Genomic DNA, 26,392 nt, shown 5'->3' on the forward strand with positions numbered 1-26,392 from the left:
TACTTCCGATCTACCGTTTTATACATGCGTTTTGCAGCTCATTCTATCGGGTTTCGATTTTCCTTCCCATGCTTTTGTCCTCATCTTCGTATAGGCAGATCATGGGTTTCCCAATTCTGATCACGTTTCTGGATGTTAGCTGTATACCATTCTTGATAATCTCGTCCACTATTTCATTGCCTCAATCATTAAGTGAAGTACGCAGCCAACATTCCTTTTCGCCTACTATATTTTTCAATGTTTACTTTGAACCTTCTTTCGCAGTTGAAAAGTAGTCGGTGTTTGCCAAACCACCATTATCAACCGAGCTATGCCCGAAAGTTCTATATGTAAATTCTCCTGCAGCCGGTAGTCGTCCCGCTGATTTTGCTACGCAGTTTTTAGCGAAGAGGTTTATAGGTGGCAGGTTAAATACCAGTTCAAGAGCCGACGTCGGAGTTCTCCTTAAAGCTTCCGTTATGCACAGCGCAGCGAGCCTCTGAAACCTTTCCATTGGCCTCTGGTAGGTGGATTTCAGTCCGCCTGTTCACCATACTACTTCACCGTAGAGCAGAATTGGTCTTTCGATGGTTGTGTAGCATCAGTGCATGAGAGAGGCTTCCACAACAGTTTGCTGTCCAAGACTACCGCAAGATACTTCTAGAATCCTACTTGCACTGTGAAGTTTCTTAATAGGGTTTCGAAACCGGAAGGATCAACGCGAATACTTCCAAGAAAGTATGGTTTTCTAGTAAGTTCCTAATTTACAATACCATGATAATTCCTTCATCGAGTAGATTATCAATTGCTGTTATAGAGATGTCTTATATGATTGGAACTTTCTGCCGTAAATTGTTCGACTATTATGGAAAATAAGTTCTAGTATAATTCGTAGAGCTCCTTGAAAAATATGAGTTCCTTGAGTGGATTTTAAACGGAAAAACATTAAAAAAAATACGAGAAACGAAAACGCTTTACCATCCATTGAAACTATTTCCATCTAATGGCCTTGCAAATGATCAAAAAATGCTGTAAATTGTCATAAAAATTAGTAAAATATTTTAAATTAGTTCAAATTGACCAATTGTATGGCATTTAACCTACTGGTACATACCCTCACATTTATTACATACACACTCACATTCCAGTAATTGGCATTTTACGATAGTCATGTGTTCTCATTTTTGAAATAACTCTTAATACGTACATACATATGTATGAGAATGCTTGCAAGCAAAAGCATTCATGCAGGAATTGAAATAATAAAGGCAGAAAGGCCAGAAAATTTCTTTCTCACTTAACGAAAGTTCTATAAGTTCGTTCCGAGACCCCAAAGCAAATTCGCCGGCTCTCAGGATACATTTATTACCCGATTTCCTATTTTTTATGACTTTCTAAAATTGTTTGGCGTTTGTTTTCTTATCAAACAGATTTTCGAAACGTAGAACTGTATTCAGAATTGATTTAATTCAAATCTAAATGAAATCTCTCTATGGTCATAAAACTCTTCTTTGTCCTGTTAATCTAATTAGTAAAACCATCACCTTAATGACAGTTGGTAATTTAGATATTCATAAAATTCTAATGATTTATATAAAAATAATGTTGCGAGGTCCTGCAGGGTAGCTCTGAAATGCAACTATGTGGAATAGGATTATGAGGCAAAGGAGTAGATGCAAATGCTCGTAGTTACATATGGAAATATATTTTGTTGTGCGTGTGGCTCGGTATGTGTGTGAGCAAAATTAGCAGAAATATGAAGCTCCAAATTATTATGATTCCCCCAAACCCCTCCGTACGAGCACAAGCAAAGGTATTTAAGAATTTGGCACTTGGCCAGTTAGTCGGTTGCCAAATTATTTGGGTATTGTATTGCATTAATAAGTATTAATAACATAGTAAGCGTACTAGACAGATATTTCCCAAGACTTGTGTGAAAAGCATGTGAGAAGAATGTGGCGTGAACTGAAATTTTACAGATTTTACAGAAATTTAACTTATTTGTTATAATTAAATATATACATAATTATTTATAATGTTTGCTATACGCTCAATGATGAGTATTCCAACTCAGTTGGACAAGCTAATTTTAGAAAACTATTTACTTTCTTACGAACCAAAGTATATTACTGTTAAACGCTTTCCAAGAAGTTTATAGGACGTAATCGTGATTTTTATCATTCTTTAAAGTCAGAAGCGGAAGAGAAAGGCAAATTATACAGTCTACCAAAAAGTGTGTTGTGGAGTAAAAATGCTAAGACACAAAAGAGTTGCTGTAAGGTGTCTCTTAACAATTGATTCAAATATTTTGGTTAATGTTTTGCGTATTAGCGTGTCAACACTAGACCCGCTCCAATAGACCTGAAACTTTTGGAAAAACGACGTCGAGTTGAAGTCGTGAAGATATATTTGATAACATAGCTGAGTACACTACATATATTAAACACATTATTACTGGTGATAATACGAAGGCTTAGGAATATCACGTTGAAACTGTCCAACAATCTAGCGAAGGTTGCTCCAAAAATTAGCCGAAAACGAAAAAACTACGACAAAGTCGCTCGACGCTAATCTGTTGGTTTGATTACAATCATGTGATTCATCAAGAATTCGTTCTACAAGATCAAACGGATAATAAGGAATCTCATTTGTCGTAAACAACAGGAGAGTCTTTTCTCAGCTAACGTAACCCCCAGATTTGACTCCCTGCCACCTTTTTTATGGTTTCGAAACAGGAAAACTCGTTTGGAGGTAAAGGGTTTGTTCGGAAAGTAATAGGACTGAGTCGATTTAAAAAAATTCATTGAACCAATCGTTACAATTCTTTAAAAACTTTCAAAATAGGCTCTTTCTGCGTCGATGCAGCGCTGTCAGCGCAGTTTTCAAGCATTAAAGCCATTTGAGCTGTATGACGGCTGCGAAAGCTATGGGAAGCCGGCCTTGGTTTGGTAGCTGTCTACAAGAAAGGCGGTGTGAGTCGGGCGTTGCATGGTGCAACTCCCAATAGCTGCGATGTTCCGGTTGACCCTTTTGCGTCTCTTGAGGACTTCCATGCAAAACTTAGCATTGACGGCTTATCTAGGAGGTACAAATTCATGGTGGACGATGCCTCTGATGTCAAAAAAGGTAATGAGCATCGTTTTTACTTTGGATTTGCTCATTCATCAGCGACCTCTTTCCGGCCTTCCAAAAAGGCCAGATGCCACCGAAACACACCACTTCATATCAAACGTCTCTGACGCAGATTTACCGAGTTTCACACAGACTTTTATCGCGTACCTCTGCTCTAACGAACGCTGCAGTTTCGGCTTGCACTATTCACAGAAACATGACTCGCGAAAATGTTTGTCCTAACTTTCCAGGTGCTCTGAGACAACTCGTTCGTTAGCTAGGAATGCCCTCTACCGAATGCAGACAGTGAGCGCACGCTCCGAAGTACAGTCGCGGCGGAAGAAAATCAGTCCAATTATTATACTTTCCGGACAAACGCATATAATTGCTTGGATTCCGATCCTCTGGTTGCACCGAACTGAGCGCTTGTGCATAATTTTTTTCTGTCAGTCCGGATTACGTCTGATATTTTGTTTTAAAATATATAGCAGATCGTCTAACTCAAATACAAATATATAGAATTTTGGTGTTCTTGAAAATTTTTCCAGTGACTGTGAATCACAACAAGCGGCTTTAAAATACATACGAAAATTGCTGGTTAGTTTTATGTAGAATTGTTTACTAGAAACAACAGTATTTATTTATTGTTCAATATATTTGCACAGTATATAATTCGATTTGAAAATCTTTTGGATATCTTCCTTATCGGCCCGGCATTCTATTGCATGTATGAGTTAGTGTAAATATTGCACAATAAAGCAAAGCAAACCAACTCCGTTATTGGTTGTTTTGGTTTGGTAGCTCGGGAATTGTGGTGGCGGCCACCGGAGAGGCTTGGCACCACAAAAGCGTACAACCTACACTAACCCATAATCTATACTGCCAATACATATACATATACATACAATATACTACACTTGCATAGGCAGCGGATATGTTCTCTGCATGCTATGCGAGCCGCTGCCCTTTATACATTCGTAGTGGGTCCATCTGAGAAGGGTGCCACGTGCCATTGTGTTTGAACGGAACATATAAGTAGTACATGCATGGGTCGCATGTGAACACTTTGTGCTCATAAATTTAGATTTTCTCTTGAATATCAATAAGCCATAATTGCAGGATTTTGACTTATGTGCTGGTTGGGAATGCAGGAACGCCTATATGGCAGGCTTGCCTTACATTCTATAATAATTCTCCTGCATAGAGTTTCCTAGGGTTAACGAGAGTTAGTGTATCTCAATTGCATGCTGAAGCCTAAAGCCTAAACTTGGAATCAAAACAAAAGAAAAAATCATTCATTCTTCAATGAAAATTATGATTTTTAGCTTCCAGAGATGTTTTAGGTCTGCACTCAATTATGCAACTGTCAGAAATTATTACAAAAGAACACACCCTGCACAATCAAAATCGCTGCGAGTGTGTAAATAATAAAACTTTGTTTACAATTTTACTTTGCCGCATTTTTTATTGCATTCGCTTTTGCCTTTCAGTTAATAAAACTGCCTTTCCAAACTGAATTGTTCACAAATAACGACAACAATATAAATCCACGCGCGCAAACAAGTGCCTACAAAGTATGCAAGAAGCCGCCCTTCCGGCCATGCCATACTGTTCGCGCTCTCTTTGTCATGGGGGGAGGAGGGAGTGCTGTCGGCTGCGCATCGTGAGTAAACAAAATTGAATTTGCAATGTTATAAACTGAGTTCGAGGCAAAATTAATTTGTTTATAAAAGTTTTACACTCAAATTCAAGTTGCTGCGAAATTGCGATAGAGCAGCAGGCAGCTCGCCGCTTTCATTTTGTTTTCAGCTTTTTGGCGCGTAGTTCACGGTTGAAAAGCAAAAATCTGCGAAGCCAGCAAGTATTAAGTTTTATAAAGAAATTCGATGCTCACACTTCTTTTGAAAATAAAGAATTCAAGTTAAAAGCTGGTGACGTTTTCTGTTTCTGTGAAATAAAATCTGTTGATTGACTGCTTGGCGACTTGAAAATACAAAATAATATATTGTGACAATAAAGTACCCGGAAATTGTAAATAAATGCAAAATATTTAATTATTCAGCAATATTTATTTTTGTCGTCTTCATAGTAATCTCGCCCTGGTTGGTATACACTTACCCAACGATTTGTCCAGTTCTCGAAACACTTTCATAAGCCCTTTTTGGTGGCCTTAAACTCTTTCAACGAGTTTCGTTTTATCTCTTCTGAACTGAAAGCGAGTTCCACGAAGCGGCAATTTTAGTTTGGGGCACAAGAAAAACTCGCACGGAGTCAAATCCGATGAATACGGTGGTTGATCGATGGCATACATTACGTTTTTGGCTTTAAATTCGGCCATCGTGAAAAGTTCATGAACTGTTCTTTCATAATTCTGGTCGTTTTCGACGGATGTTCTCACGCAAATGTTTAAATATGGCCAAATTAAACTTCTTATTGACCGTCTATCTCTTCGTGAAAAATTCATGATGCACCAAACCACCAATATCGAAAAAAACAATGAGCACCTTCATTTTTGAGCGGATTTGGCGTGGTGTTTTTGGTTTCGGCTAATTTTTTTCCTTCCATTTCGATAATTGCTGACTTATTTGCATGTCTAGCTCATAAACCCATGTCTCATCGGCAGTTATAAAGCTCTCCATGAATGTGGGATCGAAATTCGCACGATCAATCATAGACATGAGAGATCATAGAGTGAGAGTTTACGAGAGTCTTTTTGAAAAAATTCTGCTTTGTCGCGTCGGGCAAGAACGTGTTTCATATCCAAAATACCCAATAAAATCATTTGAACGGACTCGCGAGAGATGTGGAGCTCTCTTGCCACCTATCTAACACTTGCCTGACGATTTCAAATACCATATACTTCACTTTTTTAATATTTTCGTAGGTTGAAGAGGTCAAAAGTCTTCCAGAACGGCATGTCTTTAATGATCTCTCAACCGTCTTTGAAGGCTTTGTACTACTGGTAGGCTTGTGTTTTTGATAAAACTGAATCACCGTAACTCTTTTCCAATATTCGCAACGATTATGCACATTTTGGTTAGAAATACAAAATTTGTGACAAATTCTTTATTCGATATTTTTATATAGGCCTCTCAATTGAGTGAACTTATCATCTTCGAGATAAATATTTGAATACAAATATATAAATATAAAATACCATATAATCAAATTTGAACCGGACTGAAAAAAAACTACATTGTCATTAACAAATCTTTATTATTACGAGTATCTTCAAAACAGGCACCTTTTGCGTCAATACAAGCAGACCAAACCTTAATCCAATTTCCGATACACTTGTTATAAGCCACGGCTGGGATGTTTTTCAGTACCTTGCGCTACGGTTACGCCTCATTTTTGAAGCGTTATTCATTGCAATGTTGGACCGTTTCGGCGTCATATTCATCAACGCAAGTCTCGTCACTAATGATGTCGGTGTCGTTTTTGCAAAGTATTCGGGTCTTTCGGTACGAGTCTAACATTGATAAGCTTCAAACCCGAAACATTAATCAAACTGCTTTGTGTCGTTTCGTATGAGATCTCCTGCTATCTCTCTGAACATTAAAAAGGTTATACCAATTTCGGAAAATATTTTTTTATCAACACTTTACTACTATTCCTACGTATGTAGTGTACGGCAGGGTACCGAGGTAGAGTCGAACTGATTATATGGACGAAAAAAGTTATTGTGTGACTTTAGCTGATACAAATAAAATATATAATACTAAGCAGGTACTAGGGCGGCCTTCAACCAAATATAGTTATGTGCATTTGTACGCCCGTCATCAGGCCAATCCCGTCAGACGGAGCACTGGCTTCCGACTATCAAACTCAGCCATCATCTTCCTAATAAATACTAAGTTACGTTCTCACCGCCTATAAACCACACAAAACCGTTGTTTTAGGTAAAAAGACAGCTCCTGAATCTCTTCAGGTTACTCTTCGTCTCAAATGTGATAATCTTGCTTGTTTATATTCGCATTGAGACAGAAATGGGCCTCATTGCTGAGCAAAATTTGGCTCGAAAACGTCGGATCTTCTTGAAACTTTTCAAGAGCTCATAGAGTGAGAAAACGTGTGTTGGGAAGGTCGAGCGACTTTAGTTCTTGCACAACGGTCTCGACGTAAAATGACCCAACACTTTAATACAGTGATTGCTCCTAAGGGCGTGTAGGATGTTGTGATGATCGCTGAGCTCGTCGGAAGCAAGTAAACCGCCATAATGATCCATAAACGTTGAAACGAAAGCAGTAGTGCTAAAATTATGTTTGGTAACCACTAATTGGTATCATATAGATTATAATCTCTCCTTTATGCGCTAAATCGACTTTCTTGTAGTTAAAATCAGAAATTAGTAAGAATAAATTTATACTATGTTTTTTTATCTTTTTTACATTTCCTCTCATGGTGTAATATAACTCTTAACAAAAAACACCGGTTATCGTATATCGGGTTGCTGGTGGCGTTACATCAACTTGAAAGTCTCGCAATGCTTTTATGAACAGCATCGGCAACACGTTGAGGTGCAACACTTTGGTCGAGGTGAGAGAGCGTGTGAATTCGAGTACATCGCCATTATCGTGTGAACTTTAAATTATCAAAATTTCACAAATTTCGCAAACTTTGCCCATTTGGTGTGCGTCTGTCCTTTCGGTGTGCTTGTGCGTTTCGACACTTGGCCTCGTTTGTGTAATGAAATTCGAGGTGCCATCGTTGCTGCTAGTTGTTGGAGCTTTGTCGTAATTATCAGTAATAAACGGCACTAATTCTCACACACACCTGCTCCATTGTGCCATTTGCCATTTGTCGGCTGTCATCTTTCACATTCGCTTACCGCACTCACCGCGCCGCCCGCTGTCCAATTCATATTGCCACGACTTATGAATAGTTTTTAAATAATATTTTACGTAACTGAAGTTTTGTTTCATTTTTTGGTATTTTTTTTTGGTTATTCTTGTTTTCGTAAACCCAAAACGGCTTGCATAACTTTTTCCTTTTTCTTGTTGCCCTTCAGTTCGTTCGGTTGTACTCACTACGTTTACTACGAGGGCAGTTCGATTACACCTGCTGTGGGAAATTTGGTTTTCTTGCTGAAGCTCTCGGATCTTAAATGAACTTTTCTCAAATCGGTCGAATTTTTGTTGAATTCATATTTGATATATAGTTAAGTTATCGAAAACTCATGCGAGTCGGGTGGCGTATTCTGTTAATGACGATAATGTTGAAAAAGTTCAAGAAACAGTGATACCGATTTTCGACTCAACACGTTTTCGTTAATGTTTTAGGTATGTAAAACAAAATTTTCTAATGAAGAAGTCTACGTTAAGTACAACGACATATGTGTTCAATTCCTCCATTACAACGTCTAAGTAGCAGTATTATATTCCGGGTTTACCGACTTCTCCAACCACCCTCGTAGGTCTCCTATTTCGTGGGTTCTTTTGAGTTTTATTTTGCGTATTTTGCGCACCCGAAAACCGCACGAGTTTTACATTTGGGACCCATTGTTGTGCCACTTTGATGTAACTTTAAGTTGCAAAATAATGGAGATGCGAAAGCCGGCTGGCTGCTCGAGTGCGCCGTTGCTGATAACTTCGTGTAGGTAAAAATTCTCATTTGAGTATCGGTGCCGGCCTTGTTGTTTGACTTGCAAAGTTTCGCCAACTTTTGCATCCAACGAAAGTTTTGAAAACGTTTAGTTTGCCCCTCCGCACCAACCGCGCTGCCGCACGCAACTACTTTACACACTCGTGTACTTCACTCGTGCCTTTCTCATATCAGAACAGCCGGCAATTCGATGCTCTTTGCATAGAATGAATGCTCTCGAAAATGATTTTGCTGATGTCAGTGCCGCCTCCTCTGCCAATAAGCACATAAGTTCATGTTTTTTGCTATTGTTGTAATGCTGTTGCTCTTTTTTTCGTTTTGTCGCACATAAATACGAACGTTTAGTGGTGAGTGATGCTAGAGACAGCAGTGCGGCATTTAAACGTGTCTTTGCATATAAATTTCCCACTTTGCATTCAATAGCAGCGCTGCATCGCAAGAACAATCACAGCAACATGTTAGCCTCTTGTCACGCTCTCTTCTGCTCTTATTTGCATTTCCTGTTGCCGTGGTAGCTTACCGAGAGTTGACTTCGTTGTACTCGGAACTATGGGGTACGCAGGATGCTGGTTGCAAACATCCATATTTATATGGTATATGTTTTTATCTCATGTTGTTGTTTGAGTTTTTAAATACTCGTATTATTAGAAATAAATACAAAAAAAAAACTATTTTTTAAATATTCTAAAGTATTTTTTTCGTACTTTATTAGAGTCCAGCAATTGTTTGTTGAGTAGAAAAGAACGGCAGTGCGCGCCAGTAGCTGAGAGCTGAATTAAATTTATTATAAGTTCTTTAGTTATAATTTTTTTTCAGAGAGGAAACTAAACTAATTTTTAAACCAAAATTTTTAAACGAATGTTTATTTTGATATATCATTTTTTTGGGTTAGGTGTTCAGGTTATATTTTGGGGGTGTTTGTATATCCTGAACAGGGTATATTAAGTTTGCTGCGATGCTTTTAACATGCATTCCAAAACTATAAAATATTTGTATGTATATCTAAATGATCAACTTGGTGAGCTGAGTCGATTTAGCCATAACCGTCTGTCTGTATAAATACGAAATAGTCCCTAAATTGTGAGATATCCAACTGAAATTTTGCACACTCCCCAAGGAGCTGCTCATTTGTTGTAATCGTCGATATCGAACAACAATAGCTTATAGCTGCCATACAAACTGGACGATCGGAATCAAGTGCTTACATAGAAGTTGTATTTCACAATGCGAGATTTGGCAATGATTATTTTTTTTAGAAATAATGCTATGTCAGGAGAAATTATTCAGAACGAATCACTATAGCATATAGAATAAAGTCTAGTATACAAAACTTTGTCATTTGACAAATTTTTTATAAAATTTGGCATATATTGCTTTTTAAGACAACGCTACTATGTCTGAAGAATTTTTTCAAATCGAACAACTATATTGTATGGCTGCTCTATAAACTAAACGATCAAAATTGACTTCTTGTATGGAAACTTCGTTAGTTGTGAAGGGTATTCTAGCTTTGGAAGTGTGAACTTAAAAACAAATTAAATGCATATATTTGTATACTATATATTTACAAAATACACAGTAAAATTTTTGACGAAAAGAAAAAAATATTTTTTGAGTTATATGCGCTTAAAAAAGGTGCTCCATTACTTCAGTGTTGTATGAAATTAAAAAAAATTCTTCACTAGAAAATATTGTCCGTACAATTCCCTAATGTCGAAAAACAATAATAAAAAGTTTAAAAACTAACGGCGTTTTAAAAAAGTTGATTTTGTTATGGTTTGCGAAAATTCTATTTGTGATGACATCAAAAAAACTGGTCTGCGGAAAAATTATTGATAGTGAGCGGATCATTTGTCTCCCAGTAATCACTTAAGAAAATTTTCAAAATGCAATTTTAAGAAAAACGCGTTTAACAAGCAATAATATCTTTTAAAAAACATTTAAATAGCAACAAAATAGCCTTTACTCAGCTGAAACTAAAGCATTGCAATGTTACTCATACGCAGTGTGATGCTGTGACTTAATTCACTGCAATTACTTATTCTTATAAGTATTTTTTAGCATATTTCAATTTTATCTGCCATCTAATTCTTCAGTTCCATTTAGTAGATCTATAAATATATTTTTTGATTTTTCCCCCTGCGGGTGGGGGGGAAACCGAATATACCCGTGGTAAGACATGCCTGTGGTAAGAGGCGACTAAAATCCACATGCACTGTGTATGACATTTGCAAGTCTTGGTTGGAATGTCATCATGGTCTAAGTCAGAAAAGTGCTTTAATACTCAGCATGAAATGATATTATAGTTTTTTATATTAATTCCTAATATAAAGGCATTTGTTGTTCAAGCGACGAATGTCACTAGTCATGAGTTAGGATTAATATGAAGCTCAAACTGGTAATAGCCAAATGTTACAAAAGTCTCACCAAAGACTTTAACGTGGTATCACGCGGAGCAGTTAGCCCTTGGAGGTAACTCCAATCTGCTCCAATCTGGAGATTCGTGATAGCTGTGGTTTAAACCTAAATGCAGGCAGGGCATTTGTCCAATGTGGAGTCGCATTGCGGCCGGGTGCCGGACCCAGAGTATGGCAGAGGTTTTAGGTCGGCCTCGAACCCGACCAAGGCGGCTAGGGAGTCCCACCCTACCAATTGGAACCAAGGTATAGGTGAGGGTGCATGCACTCATGCTTTAATTCTCCAGAGTATGGTGCAGGTGCATGCATTTATGCTTTGGGGCGCTCATCAACGCATTGTATTGATCTACGTGCTTCTAGCAATAGAAAGCACCGTGAATTTGGGCTTTCGTAGGCAGGTAATTCACATAAAACAAAACGGACTCTGCACTTATGGAATCGAAATCAATCACTGTCATTTATATTTAAAATACGAAGGCATATTGCTTGGTTGTTTAGAGTATTTTGTGAATAATAATAAAAGCAGCCGTTAACTTTGGCTGCTCCCATATCGTATAAAAAAAAATAGTATAAAATATCTATCTTGATTTTGATGGGCCACTTTGTAGCTTATGGTCCGACCTGGATTACATATTACTCGTAGAAACTTGTAGCGCTGTCTGCAAAAACAATTTATGTAAAATTTCGTGAAAGTGACTTGTAAAACAAGGGGTTTTTCAGAAACGCATCAAAAGTGGACCGATAGGGACAGAAAATGACTCCAAATTTTTTCCCGCTCTTTTGACATTTTTCTTCCGTAAGATTTGCCATTTCATCATGGTAAGATATACGATCCAATAACGAGTCGAAATTATTAAAATTTGTTACCGAAATTCGTTGTCAGTGACTTCAAATTTAAGAGCGCTACGTCCATTTTATGGTCTTCATAATCGTCCTGTCAGATCAACAGTTGAGCGTCTAGTAGAAAAATTTGAATGCACAGGCATAGTACAAAATATTACCATGCGAGTGAGACAAAGAAGTGCTGCCGCTAGGGCGTCAATTGATTAAGATCCAAATCAGCCTCTCACACGTTGATCTCAAGCATTGGGCATCACTGTGACGTCGCTGTGCGAATTTTGCGAAAAGATCAGAGCCTACATCCTTACAAGAATAAATTGACGCAAGTACTGAAACCGATTGACCACCAAAATCGTCGTATGTCCATGAAATGGGCTGAGCAACTAACAACTTAAAAATGATCCAGATTTTCATCGAAAAACCATCTTCAGTGATGAGGCTCATTTCTGATTGAATGACTTCATCAATAAGCAAAGTACTATATGTGTTATTGGTTTGACAGAAATCTACACATACTCCATGAGTCACCATTCTCGAAAAAATTACGATTTGGTGCGGTTTATGGGCTGGTGGCTTCATTGATGATCACTTCTTCTTTGATGTTCAATACTGACACGTCACTGTGAATGGGAATCGCTACCGCTCAATGATAACCAAATATTTTTGGCTCGAATTGGATGATATGGACTTGGACAATATGTGGTTCCAACAGGACGGCACCACAAACAACACAGCGAATGTCACAATCGATTTATTGAAAATCAAGTTTGGTGAACGTGTTATCTCACGAAATGACCAAGTCAATTGGCTGCCTCGGTCGTGCGATTTGACGCCGTTAGACTATTTCCTGTGGGAAAGTCTATGGCTTATGCCAACAAGCCAGTGATGATTGATAAATATGAATAACGAACGTGAAATTGCAGTAGTATCGGCCGATTTAAGCCTGAAAACTGTCAAAAATTGGGTTCTGCGTCTGGACTTCTGCAAGCGTGCACGTGGTGGACATGCTAAAGAAATTGAGTTCCATAGATAATGGCATCGAATGTACATACTTTCACTGGAGAAAAAAATTCATCATTTAGCGCTCTTTTTGAAAACTCGGTTAAAAAGGTTTTCATGAAAGGACCTGTTTTTTGATTGGTCAGTTTGTATGCAGACTATATGCTATAGTGACCCGATATCGGAATTTCCGATTCAGCAGAAAAGAAGGTTTGCAAAATTTCCGATCGATATCTCCAAAAAATAGAGTTTTGTTTGGGCATATGTACATGGCCATATGCCATGAGAATAGGTTATGTAACCAGAATTGACGTTGAAAGAAGATGAAAGAAAATAGTATTGATATTTTGTTAATACCACAGCATGAGCAAGTCCCATATCAAATACGAAAGAGTCCATTAAATTTAGAATTTTTTTTATGATTTTACATACATAGCGGTATTTTCGTCTATATATCTTACAATGAGACATTTGTCTTTGTACGCTGTCAAAGCAGCATGAAAGTAGATGAATGTGATTTGAGCGAAATAATTCAAGTGGAAAACTGATTGTGAGAAAAATGCTCACAACGATGCATAGAAAAAAGATAGTTGTAGATACTAGTAGCCGAAAGCTACTGTCAAACAAATATAATATTTATTGCCAAAAATTGTGTTAGTGTTAATGTTTTTATGTGAAAAATCATTCATTTGTAAAAGAAAATTTGTTCAACAACAGATGTTTGCATACATATTTTGGAAGAAACACTGATAATGCAGACATATGTCTGTGTATAAATTATTTTTGTCAATTTAATTTCCGTTACCAGGCTGGTATTAAAAATGTATTACTTTATGTAGCAATAAAAAATAGTCAACACAAGATTGAGTAAGGAGATTATCACACCAGTACTATTCTGGTAATGTAGAGAGCAGCAGAAGCTGAGGTAGACGCCAGTAGCAATGGGTTCAAGCTAACAGTTTCCAAATTTTTGTGCTATCTTCCATAATTATATGCATGCATATACATCTTTACCGATATATACCATATACATATATATATATATATACATTTTTATTCCTTAGCAGCTGAATTAAATATTTGCCATGTTTGTTGTCAAGCTGTGAATGACACAAACGACAAATATGTGTATGTTACATACAAAAAAACAAAAATGTGTGACGCAATAGTGAAAAAATGGCAATCACGAATAAACACACACATACACATACATATGTATGTACACTTATGGTGGAACACTATCGACCATCAGCACCGAAAATAGCCGAGTTCACTAATATTTGTTGACTCCGGCAATGACTGTGACTCTGCTTTTGTTTTATTGTTGTTAAAAATAATTTATTTTCGTATAGTGACAAGGGTAGAGGACATCTTCGTCGAGATTGCGTCAGTATTGGTGTTGTCATACTGCACTAAATGGTAATCACGTATTTTGTCGGTATTTGCATACGTCTCAAGGCGAAATTGACAATCAAATATTTTACGTGATAACTGTGCATATGTATGTAAATATGTATGTGTGTATTGAAACGTGTCATGCGGCATACATACGTTTGTTCTTATGTATATGTAATGCATCGTAACATATGTATATAATAGCGAAGACTTTTCTAGTTTGACTTCACTACAAGGTTATATACATACATAGATATTTAGACATCAAAGGAGATTTAACTCAAAAAAGTTTCTATATTGGTAAGAAAGAATTAATATAATAATTAAAATAAGGCAGATATTTAAGTTAAATCTTCAATAATATTGATCAATAGTGATTAATCTTCATTAATATTGACCAATAATAAAAAAACATTGATCTCTAAAGATCGATAAAAATCAATAGTAAACGGTCAAAAATAACTAATGAAAGCACTCTGATAGAAATGAGCGCAATTAAAATCTAGAAGAGCAGACAGTAACCTTCACTGGTTTTGTGAAATAGTGTTATGGAGATTACTCAAAAACGTTCTGGCGGACAGATTTGTCTGAAATTGCTGACTTATGGTCGGGGAGAACAGGTGTTTGTTTGTTTTGATTATCAAAATTGCGAATAAATTGATAATATGATGGACTTAAAACACGACAAAATTTCAAAATTTCTAAACACTATTCCGGATCATCAGTTCAGCAGTGACCTCATGCGAAACAGCGATATTTAATATGTCGATAGTTTCTGCCATTGAACCCGAAAAAAACAATGAAACGAAAAGCAGACCCCCAACAGGTATATAGCACTACTGATCCGTTTCGAAGTTTCCCACATTTTTTTTAAGAAAAAACACAGAAACTTGAAATTTAGAGGAAAAATCTTTATTATCTTTTGAAAGAACATTCTTTGGCATTAATTTTTTGAGGATTTTCTCTTTTAAATGTTGGCCGCGGCTACGCTTTAGACGGTCCATCCGTTGAGTTGAATTTTCGATTACTCGTTCGAGCATTTCGACCGGTAACTGGCGAATGACATGCATGATGTTTTGCTCTAAGGCCTGCATTGAAGCGGGTTTGTCCGCATAGACTTTAGACTTTATATATCCCCACAGGAAAAAGTCTAACCGTGTGATATCACTCGATCTTGGTGGTCAACTGACTGATTCAAAACGTGAAATTATCACAAGCTTCAATTTCAGGCATCACATAGGTTACGCTCTCACCGGCAGCTTTTTTGAAGAACTAAACCGCACCAAACCGTTATTTTTTCTGGATGAAATGTCATGTAGGTTACTCTTCGTCCTAAATGCAGCAATTTTGCTTTTTTTCATATCCATTGAAGAAAATTTGGCTCGAAAACGTCGGATCTTCTTGGAACTTTTCAAGAGCCCTCCGAGCGATGTCGCTTGGATAGGTCGAGCGGCTTTAGTTCTTACACGAACTGTATTTTGTACCATTTCAATTTAAGATCTCGACATAAAATGCGCCAGGTCGTTCCATACGTCAGTGCGAGTTGCTAAGAACGGCGTCGAATCGACTCTCCACGGTCCTCGTGTACACTCTCAGCTACGGCTGCTATATTTTCTTCTCTGCGTGCTGGCCGTAGTCTATTCGGTCGAATACTATCCAATAAAAAATGCTGGGTCTCAAGATGAGTCATGTTGTTGCGAATAGTACGCTCAGTGGGCCGATTATGTTGACCATAAGTTGACCGAAGCGAATTTTGTTGACCGAAAATATATTCTCTACAGAACGTTAATTTTCGTAATAAAGTTGAACGATTTGTAAACATTGTTCAGGCGTTAAGTATTTCCATGATGAATTGCCAGGTAATGTTGAACAAAAATATCATGACGGCTTGGCACGATTCACGGGTGATCTGTCAAAGAAAAGCTATTGAAAAAATACCTAAAAGTATATAAAAAACACCAGCAAATGGTGGTTCAATAGGTAGAGAAAACCTCGCTTTTATTTCTTGCGGAACTCTTGTAAAAAGCTAACTTACATTTTTTTGCCGGTTTACCCTTTAATAGATTTTTCGCTGTTTATTACTTTTTTATTGGCTTAGACACCATTTACGCTTTTGTAGCCGAGTCATCCGAGGCTTGAGCCATACGTAAAAGAATCGTTTCTTCACATTCCCAAGTGAATGGCGCTCAGAGAACTTTCTTCACTGACGTGAACTTCTACACATGCCAATATTTTCCTTCATTTTCAACGATAAAGAAGTAGAGAACAATAAAAGGCAAAATATTAATTGTTAGTTAAAACAACACAAAGTCCAATAGGTGCTCTGCTGAGCCACTGCTGGTTTGCAAAACCACAGTCAAAATCATAACGGCAACTTGGCACGCATACAGTTAGAAATATAAATTTCGCTGGACTGTTTTTTTTTGCATAATTTGCTTTCCCTTTGCTACTCTAAATCATTTATGAAGTAGACTTTAATCCCATATTTGACAAAGTAATTAACGGCAACAGTATAAATAAATAATTTTTTGCCTATTAGCCATATTAGTTAATGGCCTTCAAAATACTAACCGCTATTTACCGTTGAGTGATGTCAAACAGGCTAAAAATACTGTTCACACAACACAACCTGCGTTAATTTATTAAGACCTCTTGTGCTCCAACTTAACGGCGACTTGCCAATTAACGAAAGTCCCAAGAAGCATTTTGAAAGGTGTTTTGCCATTAGTTGGCTATTAATGGGCCGTAGCACCACATGTCAACACCCACACGCCCGCTATTTTCACCTGCCGCCCAACACGAGTTGAGCGCTAAATTTTAAACAATAAAGATATTAAAAATAAGTGCAAAAGAATGTTGTCAATGCTCACTACGCTGCTGACCATTCGCCATTGAACGCAGCATCGATTACGCCCAAACACATTTGCTCCAGATGCAACCGCCCATGGGCACTCGTCCGTGAATTCCGGTGCACGTAGACACACGTAATTAAGCGGAGGCAGTTATTAGCATTAGCGTTGCCAATTTGAAAAAAAAAAAATTAATTTAAATAATAAAATTAAATAAAATTATAATATGACATCGTCGTTCTTCAAAAACCTCATTTAGTCATGAACGTCTATCGGGCCTTCTGTCTGCCCGTCTGCTCGTCTGCCTCTCTGTCTTTTTGAGATATCAATCTGATATTTCGTCTCTTTCTTCCCAAGTTACCAAAGCATATCCTCCGAAATTAAACAAAAAATCTTGCGAATTTGAAGAACTGGCAACCCTGTGTCAGTAGACAAACGCCTGTTAATATGCTAATTAAGTAGTTCAGCTCCAATGAAACGTCTCATTAATTGCACGTGACACAAAATTGTGGCGACAGCAGATAGGTGAGTGCGGCCTCGGCAACACATTGCCCTATTTTCTGTCGATATTATATATGCATCCACCCGTGCGAGTTTTGCAAAAAAAAGAAGCGCTGTTTAGATAAATGCAGTGGCACTCAAGTGTCAGCACTCAGTAAGCGCATTCACCGCATGCCAATATTAATTAAAATAAAAAAATCCAATGCAAGCAATACACCTCCGCAAAGCCAAAACACCCACAGGTGCATCTCGGTGGCGAAGCGTGAAGTATTTAATGCAATATGGTATACGTATGGTAGATATATATTATATGTATATATAAAATGTTCAACGAGAAAACATCGAAAAATGAACTCTATTTTTATTGCTCTCTGAAGAACTCATTGTGAGCAATTCAGTTCAAGCGTTATGCCTCCATATAGTACATGCATGTGTGGTAAATCCTCAGCATGCGTCGGGATATAATGCATACATACATATGTCATTTTCACGCGTATGTGCTTTTTATGTTTTGTTCCTTCATGCGAAATGGCAAAGACTGTGGAATGGGTGAAATAAATTATGCAGTTTGGTACATACATACATATTCATAATATCAGTGTTTGCTCACACCTTATAAATGCCAACCAATATATAAAATGCAGGCACTTTTTTCCTAAATATAACCCAGCAAGCCTAATATAACAAAAGGGAAATTAAGAATTAACTTAAGTTTGTTAATAACTTGCCCTAGACAGGTTTCCGAACAAATAGTGCTTCTTTGAAGTAAGAAATATCAATATTATTTTGCTTCCGTTTCAATATTTTTGTAATTTTTTGAAAAACATTATTCAAAACTGGAACAAGATGAAGGTTTCAAGACCAAAGCATACTCTTGTAGAGCCCCCAGAGGTGATCTAGTGACTGATGCCCAGAGCATACTGAAATGATGAAGGGAACACTTATCCAGCCTCCTGAATGGCAGTGAAAGTATAGCGCCAGGAGAAGTCGAACCCGATTCCCCAATCGATGACGATGAAGCAGACGTTCCATTGCCTGACCATGAAGAAGTTCGAATAGCAATTACCTGTCCGAAGAATAACAAAGCGGCGGTGGCCGATGGATTGCTGGCCGAGCTCAAATACGGCGGCGAATAAATGATAAGAAGCATGCAGCAGCTTCTTTGTAGAATACGGTTGGACGAAAGCATGCCCGCAGTTGAGATTTAAGTGTGTTCTGCCCAATCCACAAAAAGCGAGACCCTACAATCTGCGCCAACCACCGTGGGATAAGCCTCCTCAACATCGCATATAAGGTTCTAGCGAGTGTATTGTGTGAAAGATTAAAACTCTCCGTCTACAAACTGATTGGACCTTATCAGTGTGGCTTTAGTCCTGGAAAATCAACAACCGACCAGATGTCCCCCATGCGTCAAGAGGATCGACACACATTACCTCTTTGTCGATTTTAACAGCACGAAAAGGAGCTGCCTTTATGACGCGGAGTCTGAATTTGGTAACCCCACATAGCTAATACGGCTGTGTAATCTTACGTTGAGCAATACCAACAGCTCAGTCATGATCGGGAAGGACCTCTACATCGCACTCGCGACTTGGCTCTCACATCACTGTTGATAGTCATAACTTTGAAATCGTAGAGAGTTTCTATCTTGGAACCAGCATTACAGCAACAACAACGTCAGCATCGAAACTCAACGCAGAACAACTCTTGTCAACAGGCGCTGCTTCGAACTAAGTAAGCAATTGAGAAGTAAAGTCCTCTCTCGACGCACAAAAACCAAACTCTATAAGTCTTCCATTATTCCCGTCCTGCTATATGGTGCAGAGGCATGGACGAAGATCCGATCCGATGAGTCGACGTTGGGAGTTTTCGAGGGAAAAGTTCCGGAAAGATGTATGGTCTTTTGCGTGTTTGACAACGGCGAATATCGCATTCGATGGAACGATGAGTTGTACGAGAAATATGGCGAGTGCTGCGAATAAAGAGATAGCGGCTACGCTAGTTAGGTCATGTCGTCCGAATGAAAGAAAACAGTCCGGTTCTGATAGTTTTCGAATCAGTATCCGCCCCGGGAAGCAGAGGAAGACTTCCACTCCGTTGGAAAGATCAGGTCGAGAAGGACCGGGTTATACTTGGACTCTCCAAATACACCTTTTTTGTTGGTGTATTCTAGCTTCGTTTTAAAAGAAGTTAATGTTTTCCTTATTTTGTTATAGCTCTGATCAAATATTGAAAATGAATATCTTCACTCAACTTTAGTATAACATATAATATTAAACAGTTCAGCAATGCCTAGCTTACATGCATTAGACGCGACATACATACATACATCCAATATATGTATGTATGCATAAGTATGTGGCCATTTATCTCGAAATTAACCGCACAACCTACTGTCGCACCGGGGAGTGCGCTAACTCCGGTACCCAAAAGTACTTAAAATTGTGGTTTTTGCATGGCGGCAAGCAACCAGCTGCAATTGTTGTTGCATACTTTTATGACTTGATGAATGAGACCAACTAGCTGGCACGCTGAGACTTTAGCGGGTGAGTAAGCTAGCATATTTGTTGTTGGCGGGCCTATTGGACGTGGGGTGCACATCAGCACATGCCAAGCGCCCGCCCGTCAGCCAGCCTATTCACCCACACGCCTAGCCTGTGTAGAAAGGTCGTGATAAACTTTTTCTTCACATTCTCTCACCTTCACTTCTCGTTACCTTTCTCAACACACAACATATTCTCTCATTAGGCAGCCTCGTTGACGCTTAGTCGTTGCTCACGCTCGAAATTCTCGTTGTTGGCATATTTTCTCGGCTTCTTCATCGGTTGGTATTCATCATAGTATTTCGGTATTTCATTCTGTAGTTGATACCATCGATATTACGTTATACAGTATTTGTTTTTGCACGAGCGGTGGTGTGTGTGTGTACTACGTGAGCATGCGTATCCGGTGCAGTTGATTTCCACCCCAATGCCTTTGAATGTACCGATAGTGTGCAGCAATGGCAGCAATGAGTGAGTGCGCTTTCGGAGAGCAGCTAATGTTGGCCAGAGTGGCGTTTAAAAGCTTTTCGAATAGAGACAAATACATTTTGATTACTGAATTGAGGTGACCAGGTGTACTACCAGTAGTTTAGGTGATTTTATGGTAGATTTTGTGGCATTTACACTAGTACTTTCGGTTGGTAAAGAAGTATTTGAACAAGTTGAGCGTAAAATCGGATGTTTAGATCACTTAAAAGACAACTTTTATAAAATTTAGAGTAGGTCTTCTGCTGATAGAAGATTTAGTAATAATAGAAGCAAATTGGAGTATTTCCATGCAGTAACGGGTGATCCAGTCGAGATATTTTTTTTCGTAAGCGACATCGTTTCACTCTATGACGTTTTCGAGCCAAATTTTGTTTAGCCATGAGACCCGTTTTTGGCTCAATGGGTATGTAAATGAGCAAAATTGCCACACTTGGGACGAAGAGCAACCTGAAGAGATTTAAAAGCAGTAATTTAATCCAGAAAAAACAACGGTTTGGTGTGGTTTGTGGGCACGGTGATGCGTAACCGTTATCGTGCCATGATTACTAACTATTTGATGACCGAAATTGAAGTTTGGGATCTCGGAGACCTTTGGAAACGAAGATGGCGCTACTTCCCACACATCGCATCAATCCATGGATTTATTGAGAGAACAATTCGGTAAGCAGATAATTTCACGTTTTGGGAAGGTTGATTCGCCACCAAGATCGTGTGACTTTTTCCTGTGGAGATATCAAAAGTCTAAAGTCTATGCGTACAATTCCGCTTCGATTCTGGCCTCATGCGTCTCATTCGCCAATTACTTGTTGAAATACTGGAGCGAGTCAAAGAAAATTGAATTCAAAGATGCAAGGATGAACCGAAAAGAGTCAAAATCGTAAATCGGCGGTTGTCTCCGACAAAATGTGCTTAAAGATCCATGTTGGATGAGTATTATAGTCGCTAATAAGAACATAATGATATTTGGTCATAACCCTTCTACAAATCTGTAGAAGGGAGACGATGAGAGGAAATTTGAGTGGACAAATGAACCATAAAATCAAGTGATTCATTAATATTGTTATATAATACCTTCTTTTTGGACTACTAATATCTTCGGATGGTACCATGTGTAGAAGTTCAGGCAAGTGAGGAAAGTTTCCTGAGCGCCATTCACTTGGGAGTGGCCAGAAAGGATTCTTTTACATATGGCTCGATCAGCTCACGATTTCCGGTTTTAGACCTTGTATCCTCTGAGTATCCAAAAAATATCATTTTGATGGCGAGCTAAAATGCGAAAATCCATTCCAAGCGTTGTGGCCTGGGCTGGGGACCCGCCACTTAAAAAATACCCACAATGAAAAAAAACAACCTTGTGTCAGAAACCTTCCTTTTGATGACGAAAAAGGCAAACGTAAAGGATTACGATTTAAGTGCATGCAATTGGAATGTCCGATTCTTAATTAGGAATGTGCCGCTGCCCAGCTGGTTGATGTCCTCGAAAGAGTAAAGGCTGTCTTCACCGCCGTCCAAGAATTGCGATGGACCTGGTAGTGAACTAGGGTGGGATGAAATATCTCCTGTTGTCTTTATGGTCTTTTACGCAACGCCGAATACCGCAGCCAACGGAACAGCTGTACGACATCTATGACGACATCGACATGTTCAGCAAATTAGGAGACGTTGGCTAAGTCATAAGTCGTTCGAATGAATAAAAATACTCCAGTTCTGAGAGTATTCGAAGGCTATGGAAAAAAGCTTTATATTAATGGAAATTTATCGCTTTTTAAATCAAAGCTAGTTCATACAAGTATAACCGAAAATCTTGGTAATTCAGGTCTGACAACTATTAGCTGGGAAATAAGACTTCGAAACCAGAAACGAAAGTCAAATGTTGTTTCGACAAAATGACCGCATCCATGTAATAGTCACACTAAAAAAACTGCAGACAATTTTAGATAAAGCCAAGGAAATTAAAGCCTCAATTAAGTTGTTTTCCTTATAGGAATCTTATTAGTTACATTCCTCCACAACTCACTTCATTTCGAATTGCGGTAGCATCCATCGTTATTACTCCTAGCATTTGCATTGGCGTGTTTTGCTTGATACATATTTGTAGACACTACCGCACCACCCCTACTCTCCAGCATTCGAGCGTGATATAAAAATGCCTAATATGACACCCCGCTCAAATAGGGATTCTGTCCATTTGACAAACTTACCGACAAAACTTTTCCTCTTCGGAAATACATTATTAGCCGCTCATCCGTCGCAGGCGATTGCAGCGGATGAAGCCTATGAGTTATGAGCTACGCCGCATTAGGCAATAAGCAAACGCAGCGAAGCTCGCTGTCGACGGAGGGTAGAGAGAGCCTTGACGGCTCACGTAGCGCAATTTTTGTAGAATATTATATATTTGCGTGTGTGTATGGTGTATGTGCCGAATTATTTGCGTCCAGTTGAAAAAACTTATAAAGGATAAAGTCGTGAAAATATTCAATGACAAAATTGTCAATTTTATTCGCTCGACAGCCACAGCGCATTTCGTCGGGTGGGATATCAACTATTTGTCCACGCAGACTGAACAATATGGCATTGTTGTGGTGTTGTTGTTGAAGTAAAACTCATTTTAAATTAAATGAGTTTGCCATGAAATTGTTTATCGGAATGTCGGCAATGATGCGTTGCCATTTAAATGGTTGTTGTTTTTGCCATTTTTGTTGCTGAAGCGTGTAGTCGTTTGTTGGTTTTTCCTTTTGCCATTTTTATTGTTATTGCGGTCATCGAGGCTTTAGTGGTACTCGCTGAGTTTTCTTATTCGCATCACATAAAATACTTGCATGTGTACATACATTTGTATATGTCTGTGTGTCTATATATACTCTTTTCATATTGGGTTTATGCTTAAGCATTCGTAGATTTGTAAGCTCTTAGAGCATGCTCTGTAGTTGAAAGCGTAGAAGCTAGATTGGTGTTGTTTCTGGTTTATTAAGGACCAATAGGTTTTTCAAATTTGATATGATATGATATGATATACTACCGTTATTTTATATAAAGTATAGATTTAATAAGCACCCGCATAGACTGTAGACTTTACGTATCCCCACAGAAAAAAATATAACTGTGTTATATCACTAGATCTTGATGGTCAAGCGACCGGCTCAAAACATGTTATAATCTGTTCACCGAAGTGCTCTCTTAATAAATCTATTGATTAATGCGATGTGTGGGAAGTGGCGCCATCTTGTTGTTGTAGGCTAGATCTCAAGCTTCAGTTTCAGGCATCAAATACCCAGTACCTTTCAATAAACTCTGTGGCCTCACTATTGATGCTTCAGTACCAGGGAAACAAGTAAACAATAGAGCATGTTTCCCTCTTGCCTTGCTCTTGACATTTTCAGTAGTATTCTTGATTTGTCAGCCCCATTCTGCAAGCGCGTGTCGTCAACTGACAGTGACCAGTGAATAGTCCAATTATGTTCTTACGGTCACTACTGAGGAGAGTCAGTAGAAATTTTGTATATTTCCAAAATACTGTTTTACACACGACTTTTGTTGTTTTGCAACCAGGTAGATCATACCATCGCATCTCGACGCATGGGTTTTCCAATGTTGATCACCTTTTCGGGTTTCGGCCATACACACACTTGGCAATCTCGTCCACTTTCTCATTACCCTCGATGCCTTTGTGATGAGCCACCCAGTCTTGTCTCTGCAAGCAGCTGCTCCTTTGTCGGCACCTATGCAGGATCACGTACCACACTCTCCATGCCTATGGAAAGTTTTCCAAGCATATTCCAAGCAGAGGTCTTGGCTATAAGTCGATGCAAAGGGATACAACTCCAACGGCACTAAAAGCGATCTCTGCATACGAGATCAAATCGCTATTGGTGCAGGAATGTATAGAACGGCTGAAAAGTCTATTGGATCGTAACCAAAATGCACCTTATATGGGTGCCCGTTCACAAAGAAATAGGCGCGAATGAACTGGCTGATAAGCTTTCCCGCTCGGCAGCATCCATCAACATAGAAGGACTCGAACCTTTTCAATGCGGTTGGTCTCCACACCATAAAGGAGCAGTTCAGCAAAGATGAAGGAATGGGTAGGGAGGGTTATTGGCGGACAACAACTCCAAGGCATGCGCCATGCCAAGTTACTCATGAGTAGTTATAGCCTTAAACGGCTTAAAGATGTAATCAACCTCACAAGGGACACACTTAGGCCACTTGTCGTCTTCTACACTGGCCATTGTAAGCTCAAGAAGCACTTATGTAATATGTGCCCAGCTTCTTGTGCGAATAGCCCGTTCTGCGACATACCTGGTGCCTGAAACTCCGGAATACCTGCCAATTGACTGCATAGCAGACTGTAGACGCAAAATAAAAGCCCTTGGATCATTTTTCCAAATAGAGATCACATCGCCTCATTAGCACCTAGCTGTATATTGGACTTTATCAATACTTTATCCTTATGTCCCGGTGCAATTCTCATTTATTTATCTAATCTAGCTGCGATACAAACTAACCGAGCGGAATCAGGTGCTGGCATGGAAAACTTTTTAATTTGACGAGGTATCTTCACAAATTGAAGAAAAATTCAATCTTTTGAATTTTTGAAAATTATTATAGCTCGGTGGTACCGAAGTTAACGAGGTTTCTTGGTTAGTTTAAAATTATAGTTTTCGTTTTGGAAAAATAATAAAATTTTAACTAAATAACGTGGCAACAATGTTTCAAAATTTTAGTTATAATATTACTTTAGACTGAAAATTTTTTTCCGAGAGTATTTTTGCAATAAGGAGTACTAACTAAGATGATTTTCAAGAAATTTATGAAAAATAATTCTGGTAACACTATCAGTCGTTTCTTTTTTATTTTGACATATTTGCATGTCATAGCATTTTAATCTCAAATTGAAGTTCTCGCCACAAGTACCAGATCTCATTTCCTATTACTGAAGACACAAACCCATGTTCTATAATGATGTGTAATCTCATACAGATAAACTCTCTAATGTCAACTCGCCTTGCTATTCCAATTATTTTTGCATACATACAAACACATTCATCTCTGTATATCCATCGCGCATCCTTCATGCTAAAATACCACATATTGTTGTACTAAGATAAAAAAAAGATAAAAAGGAACTAAATCAAATACGCTGCTTTGAATTTTTTAACCTTTCCACTGCGTTATCGGGTTGTGTCTGTGCTATATTCGCTGGTGAATGCTATTTGTGGCGTTGCTCTTTGAATCTGTGTCGTGTGTGTTGCCGCCTTTTTGTGATGGAAATGACCCACATTTTGCGGGTAGACATTTTCCATTTTGATTTTTTGAAGTACGAGTTCACTACCCTTGTGCTTGTATTTGTTGTATAGTATACATATATACATATGTTGTATGCCGCATGCCACTTGCTGCACAAGTAGAAAAAGAACGCTTTTGGGTTGGTGTGTGTCGTGAGTGTTGGCTGGCAGGTGTGCTGCTGCACTCGCACCTATGCTTGTCCTTATTGTATGCATGTGTTTGTGCGTACGTATGTGTGTGTGCGTTGCGCTCGCGTGCGTGTGACAGCCATTTCAAATGCTTTGTGGCTAAAAAAGAATAAAAATAAAGCATGAAAATAAGAAATAAATGAAAAATATTTTGCTTTTACGAGTATTATTGTCTCGCTGTATTGCTCGGC

At 38.4% G+C, this 26,392-nt stretch overlaps 1 protein-coding gene across 1 annotated transcript in view; it reads left to right on the forward strand.

Annotated features, from left to right (window-relative positions):
• Positions 1 to 26,392, forward strand: part of LOC120766418 (rho GTPase-activating protein 100F) — a 93,290-nt gene that overhangs the window by 17,392 nt on the left and 49,506 nt on the right. The window lies entirely within an intron of this gene.

Source organism: Bactrocera tryoni, chromosome 1 (genome assembly GCF_016617805.1).
Source record: "Bactrocera tryoni isolate S06 chromosome 1, CSIRO_BtryS06_freeze2, whole genome shotgun sequence".
In the NCBI taxonomy this organism is placed as follows: Eukaryota; Metazoa; Arthropoda; class Insecta; order Diptera; family Tephritidae; genus Bactrocera; species Bactrocera tryoni.